Below are 13176 nucleotides of genomic sequence, written 5' to 3' on the forward strand. Positions count from 1 at the left end.
TGGGCATCAAATGTGCCACTCTGGCCATCAGATGCACACTTTTGGGTATAACTTGTGCTAGACTATTTCGACGAACTCAAAAGAGCTAAAAACCAAAATTGATCAAAATTTCAAGGCACGAGAAGCAAAAACTAATGAAACCTAATATTTTTTATCCCTCAACATCATAAGGATGAAATTAAAACATCATTACATCCATGCCATAAAAACTTGGACATCATTTCCCTTTGTGAAACCCTTGTTTTCCAAATTGATTAAAATCATCCACAAATATATCCAATTGACTAAATTCCAAAGAAAGACTACCTCAATTCATCTAACAAACCATTCTAAAAAAATTGAAACCAAAAAAATTGAGTAACAATAGAGAAATAGAAGTTCCTACCTCAAGTTGGGAGAAAACTTCAAATTGAAAATGCACAATGAACACACCAAGGAAGAAGAAGATCTCTAGACAACCCATAGGATTAATCCACAAGATTTGAATGCTACACTACTCACAAAATACCTCCCATTCAATCTTCCCCAATCAATCATCCCAAATTCACAAGTATAGGGTTTTTGAGAAAAAAAGCCATGAAAAATAGACCAAGTGTCTAAAAATGGGCGCTAAAGACAAATTGTATCTCTTTTTGGAGTGGGAATATAATAACAATAAAATTCAAATTTAAATAATAAGACAAATTAAACTCCCAAAAGCCCCCAAAATAAAATAGTTTAGATCGCTTTAAAACAATTACATAGCTGACACATTGTACATTCTCAACATAACATTCTTAAAATAACATCAATATAAACTCATTAAATGACGAAAATTCACATATGTCCGACTATGCACAAATAGTCTTTACTGGTCATCACAATTATGGAATTGGGTAATTAAATTTTACCTAAATGGTAACCAGAGGATTATGCAATTAGGCTTATCATCCAAATTAGGAACAATGGTTAGGGCTAGGTCACATGAATGACCAATGTGCTATCTCCTGTAACCACCATTGAGGATATGAGCATGCTTAGATCCATGGAGCCAATTGTAGTCCATGCCTAAACCTGTAGCCACTAAAACATTCACATGTCAAGTGTACTTGCTCATACATATACATATATATATAAATAATCAAAGTAATTAAAATCATCATAAAGGGATTTTAACATTGCATGCATTCTAATATATTTGAATGGTGCAATATCATCCCTTCCACATCTACCTGTCAATTAAATAAGTATAACAATAGTCTCATCTAATTAAATGCATTAAATTAAAACATCAATGTTCTTTCATTGCAACAATAAACATATAATAATTCCCCAAACAGTCAACATCATAACATCATCTTCATCATATCCATCCACTAAATCTAACATGAATGCCATCAATTGTATAAATAAGCATTTAAATCCTTTTAATGAAATAAAATAAAATCAACATAATCTAGTACTTCTAATTCAATCAATTGAGTTAACATCACTTGTTCATTCCATTCATTAATCAAACCATCATTAATAACAACATCTCACATAAGGCAATTTTGAATCACTTCATTAGTCCATCATAATCATCAAGGCATAACATATCATCACACATCTCAATGCAACCACATGATCATAAATCATTAAATAAGGAAATCCAATACATCACAGGTTTAGAACAATCACAAAACACTTCAAACTAAGCATAAGATATGCACTAAAGGACATACACTGCAACCAAGTAAAACATCCAACATAATATTAAAGCATCACAAAATGATCTACATCCAAAATGCACATGGAAAATCCATAGGCACGTAGCCAAATTCACATCAGGAAGCAAGAACACAGAAGAGAGAACTAAAGAGCATTACAATATGGGTGTATATTTAAGCCGATAGGCTTTTAGTGGGAGAATCCCGCCGTGAAAGTGCAAGACAATCCGGCGACGTCGCTTCTCGGTGACCGGTGGCAAAATTCACGTTGCCAGACCCGCCAGCTTGGAAACTTGTCAGTGCAAATTTAAGAAAATCGTAACAAATCTCGACCATAGATATTAATAAATCTTGGCCCTTAGATTTAGGGAATATGGAAAAACCCTAACCTAGAATTAAACAGGATCTAGGCTTTCAGTTCTTGGGCGTTTCACGGGTCCCTTGATGCCTGATAGCACCAAGTGTTTGCATGTTTGGGATGATGTTGAAGCTGCTTCCACTCCTTCCTGGTCTACCCTTCCAAACAGGTAAATCTATTTTCCTTCTCTCTGTAGCATTGGTTTCAAAGCAAGTGTTAATGGGGGATATGGGTAATGTCTTTTTCTTTGGTTCCTAGAAGTCTGGTTTAAGGGGTATGTTAGTCATTTGTTTCAAACGCCCGTGCCCATACTATAGTTGCTCCTAATTGAGAGCTCAAGATCTGTCGGCCTATAGATAGTAGGGGTCATGCCCGATCAATATGTCGACTTTTGTCCCTATGGATACGTTCACCTCTGTTGTTGAACTCAACCTCGTTCCAGATAGCTCAACCTCTATCCCTTTTCCTTTGTTGTAGCTCAAGCTCTGTCTTTAACACCTGTGCCCTTGTTCGTGATCATGGAACCCCTATCCCAAAAGACCCCATCTGATAGCGGATCAACATCTATCCACAACGTTTGTGTTGAGCGTGTGTGCCCAGGTCTACCTCTATCCCCGATTGAAGGTGGTGTGCCCGATTAGAAGCACTTGTGCCTAATTGAGAGGAGAATGCGGGTGAATAATCCATAGCTCAATAGCTCAGTCATTAATGGGGAGTAAGCCTGTATATGAACTCATATCTGGTCGCGTTGTGTGATCTAATCTGTGACTTAATAATCCGCAGCCAAATATCTTGGCCATTCCTTCTGCAAAACTCAATAGTGTAGAGGCAGAAGGTTTTCTTTATTTGGCCACTAGCAAAAATTGGTAGGCATTTCAAACTATTTAATGTGGGACAAAGCTAACAAGCTAGGAGTTTTGAGATGGGTAGTAGTAAATGGAGAAGAGCCACCATCATGAAGACTTGTTAATACCGGCTGTTTATGGTGAAAATGGATAACAATAACAACAATATTGAAAGGCTAAATGAATTCAACCACAAAACCCTAGCCTAACAACAACAAAGATCCACCATAACATATGAAGATTACCTAAGACAATGCAAATCAAATGAAATCACAAAGATTATACCATCACATGTCCAATAGGGTTTTGATCTTCATTCTTCCTATCCCCATTGATCTTGCTTGATATATTTGCTCTCAGATTTTTATGTGCACAAGAGCTCAACAAAGAACGGAATGTGGTTGCAAGTAGGATCGTAGTGTAGCCAATTGATCAAGTTATTAGCTCCTTAGGATCATTAGAATGCTTGATTAGGGTTTGATAATGAAGGAAGCATCTCCTTAAATAGAAGACACAATATGAAATGGAGGGATAAGATTGAGAGGTGTAAAAGGAGGTCGGCTATGATTAGAAGGTAGGTAGAAGAAATAGTAAAATAGTGAAAGGGGTAGGTAGTGTAGGAATTAAGAGATGAATGACATGTGTCATGTGTAGAAAAAGATAATGAATTAATTAAATAAATAAAAGGTAGTGTAGGAATTAAGAGATGAATGACATGTGTCATGTGTAGAAAAAGATAATGAATTAATTAAATAAATAAAAATTTATTTAATTAATAGAAGAAATGGGATAATTAAATAAATAAAATATTTATTTAATTTAGGAAAAGGATAATTTAAATAAATAAATGTATTTATTTAAATGAGAAATAAGGCTAGAAGAGGATAAATGAATTAATTAAATAAATAAGGATTTATTTAATTAATAGAAGAATTAGGCTTAGATAATTAAATAAATAAATTATTTATTTAATTAGACATGACAATTTTAGGTGTCTACATTTTGCCCCTCTTTGAGACAATGCGACTTGTCGCGTTGTTTCAAAGAAGATAAGATGAACTGATACAAAGTTGCCCCAGAATGGGAATGATATGCCCCCTCGAGAGATTGGATGAAAATGTCTAAAAAGATTGCAGACAATCTCTCGATAAGAAAGAAAGGCTAGAATGGACTGACCGGATAAAGTGACAGAGTCACGGGATGAAGACTGACTCAGAAAATGAAGGCGAGGGCTAGGGTAGGCTATAAGATAGACCACGGGCAAAAGACATCCTCATTGTCATCTACACCTTCATGAGATCAAAGTGCAGAGCGAGAAAAAGAGTAGCAATAGTCAGCAGCGATGGCTTTCGTACATAGATTCGACCGTGTTCGCCGATTTCAGAGACCAGCAGAGGCAGGAGAGCCGATAAGTACCACCAAACCTCCTCGTACTTTGACGCATTTGCTTTTGTCATTAATGCTTGTCGAATAGAGCAATAAATGCGCCTAGGAATAGTGTACAAAAAAGTGCAAAAACATGAAATCGCGTCTGCGTCGGTGCTAGGCGCGTCTGTGTCCGACAGGCACGTTTGTGTCGGTGCCAGGCACGTCTGTGTCTGGAACTGCGTTTGTGTCGAATGCGGACGCGTCTACGTCTTTCAGGGGCGTTTGTGTTGCAAAGTCGTGTTTGTGAACAATTTAGGCACATTTATGTCAAACATGCGCGTCAGTGTTGTTTAGGCGTGCTTGTGCAGTCAATAGGCGCATTTGTGAGGTAGAAACGCATTTATGTCTGAAAATGCAAGGTTTGGTCTTTTAGGTCAAATTGGCAGTTCTGTGATGAACATACGCTGTCGATTGGATAAGCTACTGAGAGGATACACTCAAGCCGGTCCTCTAGGAAGACTAGAATAGATCAAGGCACTTTGTGATGAACAGGGAGCACCAAGATAGAGTACTTTGTGATGAATAGGGAGTACCCAAGGTATGAGCAGCACATTGTGATGAACAGGGAGTGCAAAATGTGAGTAACACTTTGTGATGAACAGGGAATGTCACACACGTAGTACTTTGTGATGAACAGGGAGCACTACTAGGATAGATAGCAACACTTTGTGATGAACAGTGAGTGTCACTAGAATAGATAACCATATGCATTTAGATAGCGAGTAGCATTTTGTGATGAACAGTGAATTCCACCATGACTAACATGATTGATTTGTTTGACTGCAGGAGTATTTGCCTATGCTAGAGTCACGGGAGAGATTCTCGTCCACACAGAGGTTGCGACCGGAGTTGTCTTTTCAGGATAGAGCTACCATCGAGGAGATGGGTTTGAGACACGTATTGTATGTGCCTGAGTTTCGGGCAAACATGGGATTGCTGACTGCGCTGGCTGAGAGATGGCATTCAGAGACATGCACATTTCATTTGCCGATGGGTGAGATGACAGTCACCCTGGAGGATGTTTATAGGATTCTGCACATACCGATCGATGGAGAGCTGATTCCATACGATCGCGATGGAGACAGAGAGGCTTTGAGATGGGTGTTTTAGGATCCCAGCCTAGAGATGAGAGCAGGACATGTGGCATGGGACACCATGACCGCGACAGGATTAGCCTTGCCAGCTGTGATTGGAGGAGCTATCAGTGGGTTCCTATGTCCGGACAGGGCGACACGGGGGTTGGCAGTGGGTTGGGGAGGAGCACTGGAGATATTGGTGACGCAACACACTAGATATGCGTGGGGTCCATGTGTGTTGGCCCACCTATATTATGAGCTTCACCAGTTTGTCTACCATGGATCAGTGGGACTGGGCTGTGGAGTGACACTATTGCAGGTTTGGGCATACGAGCATCTGCCTATCACATGGCCGATACACTTCAGAGGGAGAGGTCATGGACAGTGTAGTCACATAAATCTGTCCACTTAATTAAATGAATACTTAGTATTTATTTGATTATTTAACCATCAATTAATAATTAATTAAATTAATACTTAATTAATTCATCTTAACCCTATTCTCCTATTAATTAAATAAATTATTCAATTTATTTGATTTAATTCACTTAACCAAATTCAGACCATTAATTAAATAAATAAATCATATTTATTTAATTCAATCTTCTCTCACATTTAAATAAATTAATATTTATTTAAAACCCCCAAAATCCCACCTCTCACATTTAAATAAATTAATATTTATTTAAATCCCCCAAAATCCCACCTCTCACATTTAAATAAATAAATCATTTATTTAAATCACCTTTATCCTCCACCCACTTGTATTTTCCTACAAAAGCAAGTTGCACAATTATTTTAAATAAATAATTTATTTAAATCACCTTTATCCTCCACCCACTTGTATTTTCCTACAAAAGCAAGTTGCACAACTATTTTAAATAAATTATTTATTTAAAATCCTATTTATCCTCACCCACTTGAAACCTTTAATGGTTTCCCTTAAAGTATTCAAACTTGATGGCTTTAAAGTCTTCAAACTTGATGGCTTCCTTCTACAATCTTCTTAAGACTTTAATGGTTTTCCTTAAAGTCTTCAAGCCTTTAATGGTTTCCCTCAAAGTCTTCAAGCATTTTAATGCTTTATCTTCATTTTTCTCATTTAAATAAATTAATATTTATTTGAATATTTATCCAAATGCAAATTACACCATTTAATTGAAATAAATGATTTTATTTTAATTGAAAATACCAAAATTTCTCCCACTTGCATTTTCCTACAAAATCCACTTGTATGCCTAAACCCCTTCTAGATTCTTCTAAACCCTTCCTAATTAGCCTAAATTCATCCCTTAAATATTGTCACATTCCTAAGCAAATTGGAGTCACTTCTCAAAGACTCCAAAGTCTTTGAAAAGCAATTAATGCTTTGTGTGTTCAACAAATTAACCCTCAAAGTCTTGGATAACCTTTGAAGGCTTTCAACCTTCAACCACTTAATCCCCAAAGTCTCCAATAACCATTAATGGTTACCTCAAACCCTCCCACATGGTTAAAACATTTGTTTTGACTCAACCTCTACCCAACCCAAGGGTCTCATCAAGCCTTTAATGCTTTGACCATGATTATCTCTTAATCATTTGCACAAAGGTTTATCCTTGCATTAACTCCTAATCCAGTGGGTAATCCTAATTTAGACTTGACCCTTACCTTCTAGATAACCATGAGGTCTTCTCAGGCCTTTAATGCCTCCAACCTCTTCTCTCATATTTATCCCACTTGCATTTTCCTACAAAATCCACTTGTATGCCTAAACCCCTTCTAGATTCTTCTAAACCCTTCCTAATTAGCCTAAATTCATCCCTTAAATATTGTCACATTCCTAAGCAAATTGGAGTCACTTCTCAAAGACTCCAAAGTCTTTGAAAAGCAATTAATGCTTTGTGTGTTCAACAAATTAACCCTCAAAGTCTTGGATAACCTTTGAAGGCTTTCAACCTTCAACCACTTAATCCCCAAAGTCTCCAATAACCATTAATGGTTACCTCAAACCCTCCCACATGGTTAAAACATTTGTTTTGACTCAACCTCTACCCAACCCAAAGGTCTCATCAAGCCTTTAATGCTTTGACCATGATTATCTCTTAAACATTTGCACAAAGGTTTATCCTTGAATTAACTCTTAATCCAGTGGGTAATCTTAATTTAGGCTTGACCCTTACCTTCTAGATAACCATGAGGTCTTCTCAGGCCTTTAATGCCTCCAACCTCTTCTCTCAACCCAATCCTATGTTGACACTTGTCACCATTTTATTGGTGCCAATTGTGCACATGGATCCCCAACTTTCAAACTTGGCCCTTGATTAAACCATTCAATCTTAACCCTTCATTTCCCCATTTCTTCTATAAATAGAACCCTTCTCCTCAAGCAAAAAAAGAAGCATTTAGAGTATTGTTGTTATACTGGCATTAGCATAGAGCTTTTTCATAGCATCACTATCTACTCTTGCATAGTATTTGCTTATCATATTCAACCATCTTGAATCTCCATATGGCATCCATGGCTAGTGCTAAAAGCTGAGAGCTACACTCATTTGGGACTTGGAGAGGAGAGGAACAAGGGAGGAGCAACTATGAGCATCTTGATTAGCTATTTCATTCTATGTTTATATGCTTTCTATTTCATGCTTAATATCTCTCTTGATATGCCTGTTTAGGATAATCTTTTGTTTCTAACACTAACGTTTGTTTCTTGTGCTCTTGTGTGTGTTGCCATCAAACAGATTTTCTAATCCTTTTTGCAGAGCATCATTTGGTGAACCCGACGTGAATCCAAACACCAAAAAGATCAATTTTTTTTATTTTTTTTAACCAATAACATGTTTGAATGTTGAAAATGTCACACAGGTTGCGATTTTGACACTGTTTTGGTGCGTTTGGCATTATTTTGGCGCTATTCCCCCTGTTTCAGTGTTTTTCCCTTCTCTGTCTTTCCCTTTCTTTTAATACGTTTGTGTTAAATAGTGCCTCTGTTCAAACGCAGACTAGCGCTATTGTAACAAAACGTTGTACAAATCACTTTGTAACCAAAAAAAATAAAAAACCAAAAAAAAAAATAAAAAAATTTAGGCTTGTAGAAGCCCACCAAATAGGCGGATTTTACTAACTATTTTTCTCTTTTGTGCAGATTTAAATTAGATTAAAGAGTAGATTTATATTTTTTACTAACTTGTTTTTGAAGTTGGTTTTAAAAATGAATTCACTTTTTATTTTGGTTTAAAATTAACTTCACATTTCAAATTTGGGCTTTTGAAAAAGAATCACACATTTGTTTGGGGCTCTTAAAAAGAATTTCATTGTTCAAAGGTAAAAAGAACCACAAACTTATACAAAAACAACTTTATTTTTTTGCAAGTTAGGAAACAAACTTCGTTTTGGTGCTTAAAATCAACAAGGCAAATTTTATTTCTTGCATCAAGATAAAACTCACAATCCACACTTCCATTTTTGGTGCAAATAAAATTCACAATCAACTTGTCTCATTTTCAAAGCAATTTTACTTCATGCAAACGTGTTTTTCATTAAGTTGACCAGGATTTTCAAATTCTAGTTTACTCAAACAATTGCCTTTGAAAATTAAAAAGAACACCATGATTGTTGGAGCAACATCTCCAAATAGATAGAAAATCATTGCGATGACAAATTAAAAGGAACAAGTGAATTTTGTGTTTGACACACTTGTGCAAAAGAGTTGGTCGAGTGGTCCTACCTCTAACACACACTATCCTCTCCCTTGGCTCTCATGGTCCTAGGTGCAAGAGAAAAGTGTTAGTAACGCTCAAATTTTATCTTTTTAAGAGAGGCCTGCCAAGAGACACATCACTCTTGGGAACGACCTTGAGCGGTAAATCCTTCGAGCCGCTATAGAAATCAGGTGTGAGCGAAAGCTGTAGCCTTGGGTATAGCTGTTCCTACAGTGTAACTGGCCGAAAGGACAAATGGGCCCCACCACCAGTTACAAGGCTCTTAAGTGAGTCACTGCAGAATGAACTTATGTCCAAAAACATCGAACATGACTAAACACCTTTAAGTAGTAGCCCACCCGTTCTATTGATTGAGGATATTTGAGGTATAATTTAGTGCAAGAGCATAGATGGTTTTGCTCCCAAGATACTCACCATACATATTTCCTTGAGTAGAAACATAGCTTTTTGAAAGGTCACTTGTGGCTTGATAAAAGTGGTGACTCCCCCATCATAGGGATCATCTATTTGTTATGCTCGTGCAAGACTTAGTATATCACATCCTTACCTGCCACGGCGGGATTCATAAGGTATGTAGTACCAAAGTCGAAGAAATATCAAGATGTGGGCTAAATTTATCACAACTGGCCATTTGACCTTAGGGATAAAGAGTGTTTGAAGTGTGTTCGTTTTACAGACCTAGTGCAAATTGAGCCGACTTCAGGCTTTGGAATTACACCTTAAAATAAATCTAAAGGAAGGGTCAAAAACAAGTCCAAGGATTGGGTTGATCTAGACCCATACTCATTTGTGCCTTTTGAGGCAACATTCTTGTGTTTGTGTGCTTGCTTTGTTTTCTTGTCAAAGAAAAATCAGAAAATCAATCCCAAAAACAAAGTATTCATCCAACATCTGTCAACACAACCAAAAACATCAAAAACAAGGTACAAACAAACAAAGAATCAAAAATTTATGACCATTCTTCACATCTTGCGAAAGAAGAAGTGTCATCAGAATATCACCTTGAAAAGGAGACCACTAAGCTCAAAGGCTTTGATCAAAAGGAGGAAATTCTTCTATCTCAATAGACAAATCTTTGTCTCACATAGAGTCTTTCTACATCGCATGCGTCTCTATCTTCAAGGTAAAACAAACGAGTTTGATTCAGAATCACTGAACCGCAGAGCTTTTATGCAATATAGAGCTCTGAGTTATCACAAAAGTCAAGGAGGAAAGATTAATCCCAACTTCTTCCCAAACATCTGTATCACCTACAACACAGCTCGAGAAGTGCCACCAACGCCTGAAAGGGAAGAGGTAGAGTTTGTCCCATTTGTGACACAGAGTTTTTATTGAAGTTGAAAACAAAAACATCCATCATCTCACTCATACATCATCACTTCATCATCAATCCATCCCAACTCTCAAAACATTAAGAGGTTCTTGTCCCAAGATTCTTTTTTAGATATTGCTTGAAATCAAAACACATCACATCACTTTTTAGATTGTTTCTACATCTAGGATAAGCTCATCCTAAGAGACACATCTACGCAGGTTAAAACTAGTTCATGAGTGAATCCTCTCATTGCTAGGTAGTCAAAATCTGTAACACATCTCAGATTTCTCTACACCTTATCACATCCAAACTCCTCAAAACAAACAAGCAATTCAAAGAAGGAATTTCGGTTACATCTACCTTAAAAGTGCTAGAGATCCCCATACAACACAAATCACCAATCATCAATCTTTCATCACCAACTCATCATCATCTTCAATCAACTTCAAAACAAACTTGCAAACAAAATGGCTCAAACCCGATCACGATCAAGGCAGCGAGAAATAGAAATTGAGGAAGAAGAGGACAACCTCAATGAATTTCAAGAAGCACTTGGAGGAACTGGGAATGATGAAAACCCAGGTACACCCACTCCTTCAACAATCGAAAGGGTTCAGCATAACCCTCATTTTAACAGATTATTTGATGAAATACTAAGGAGCAACGCAGATGCTCACTTCTTAAGACTTGCTCAAGAAGGAGCCAAACTCCCCTCAGACTTTGATCTTGCCCAATTAAGACAAGCATCAGAAAGACAAAGTCGCCATGAGGAGGAAAGAGGTAGAAATCACATCAGATATAACATCCCTCGAGGTAACCCACCACCTCCTCCTCCAAATGAAATGGAGATGTTGCGGCAACAAGTCGAGAATCTCGCCCAACAACTTCATAGTGGTGTTAGGACCAATCAATTCTCACTTAACGACATCTGTCCCTATCCGTTTGATAGGAATCTTTATATGCCACCCTTTCCACGCGGGTTCGAAACACCAAAATTCGAAAAATATAGAGGAAAGGGAGATCCCCGTGATCATGTCCGAGAATTTCATTCCGCTTGTCTCGAAGTCGCTTATGAGGACACATACCTAATGCGCCTTTTTCCCCAAAGCTTGGGAGGAACAACCACATCATGGTTTTCCCGACTACCAGGTGGCATAAGAACATTTGAGGAACTCATCCAGAAGTTCCTATCTCATTACTCTTATAATATTGAACGCGACATCACCATGGCTGATCTGTGCAATACCAAACAAAAACCAGGTGAACTATTCTCAGTATTCCTGCAACGATGGCGCCAAATGTCTAGCAGACGTTCTCTTCAGTTACCTGAACGAGAACTAGTGGAAATTTTCATTTCCAACTTAAACGAAGAAATGGAATTTCACCTGGATGTCAAAGACACCGATTCTTTTAACGATATGATCACCAAAGGTATAAAATGTGAAAGGGCACTCATCAAAAAAGGACTCATCAAAATCTTTAATGAACCAAAAGATGGTCCTCGCCCGCGCTTCAATAGCGATAAACCGAACTTCTGGAACAAGAATAAGAATATCGTCAATGATGGGGTTGTGGATGCTCGAACTATCCAAAATGCACAACCTGTGGTTCGATTTGCAGGACAAAATCCTCCACCTCAAAATAACACAAATGTTCTTCCTAATCAAGGTCGCATCACATCTCATGATGAACCAAGACCCCGTCCACAAAAACAAAAACGCACATACACTCCCTTAGGGGAACCCATTGAAACAGTGATGCGACAACTCATTTCTCAGAATTTGATCACTCTACCTAAGTTATCAAATTATGAGCCTCAGGTCAAACCGGCATGGTGGAGAGATACTGAACATTGTGAATTCCATCAAGGAAGAGGACACAAAACAAGTAATTGTCACCGATTGAAAGATCTCATTCAGGATCTTATTGACCGAGGAGAAATTGAAATTGAAGGGCATGACCCAAAAACTACCAATAATGATCATCAGATGTTCAAGAATCCACTTCCATCACAAGATCAAAGGGGTCCTTCCACTTCCAGACGAGGTCCTGATACCACTGATTATACGCAAGCTGCGTATAACTACACTGTCAATCACCTGTATGATGCCGGTGAACAAATTGCAACTATCACCTTCAAAAATCCCACCTCAAATTGCAATGTTGTTACGCGTCGTGGCAAAGTTACCATCAAGGAAGCTCCACAAGGCACCACCTCCATCCCAAAGCAGTACAATCTTGTGGAACAATTAGACAAAACCCCTGCGCTTATATCCATCTTGGAGCTTTTGCGTCTGTCACCCTCTCATAAAACAATCTTGGATCAAGCACTCCAAGAGGCGTCAGTCCCTGCAAACCTGAACACGGACCAATTTCAAGCCATGGTTGGAAGTCTAAAGTCATCACCTTGTCTCACTTTTTCCGAAAGTGATAACTCTTCCTTCCAACAACCTCATAACGCTTCGCTACACATTGAAGGATTTGTCAACCAACACAGGATCAAGCGAGTCTTGATAGATAATGGAGCAGGCCTAAACATTTGTACACTACAGTTGGTCACAGCATTGGGATATGCACTAGAATCAGTGGATCCTCGCAAGAAGATCACCATCAAGGCCTATGATGATGCAGAGCGTTCATCCAAAGGAGCTGTGGTACTACCCATCCGAGTGGGCCCTGTGGTAAAACACATAATTTGTCAGGTTCTAGACCTTCCTCTGCCATATAATCTATTATTAGGGAGACCTTGGATACATGCCATG

The 13176-nt window shown here is 38.0% G+C and overlaps 1 long non-coding RNA gene across 1 annotated transcript in view; it reads left to right on the top strand.

Moving 5' to 3' along the window:
* The first annotated feature begins 2111 nt into the window (after positions 1 to 2111).
* LOC131034212 (uncharacterized) overlaps positions 2112 to 13176 on the top strand; it is a 35403-nt gene continuing 24338 nt past the window's right edge. The window contains exon 1 of the long non-coding RNA XR_009371879.1: positions 2112 to 2215. This is a non-coding gene — a long non-coding RNA (uncharacterized LOC131034212). The remainder of the gene's footprint in view (positions 2216 to 13176) is intronic.

This window comes from Cryptomeria japonica, chromosome 3 (genome assembly GCF_030272615.1).
Source record: "Cryptomeria japonica chromosome 3, Sugi_1.0, whole genome shotgun sequence".
NCBI lineage: Eukaryota > Viridiplantae > Streptophyta > Pinopsida > Cupressales > Cupressaceae > Cryptomeria > Cryptomeria japonica.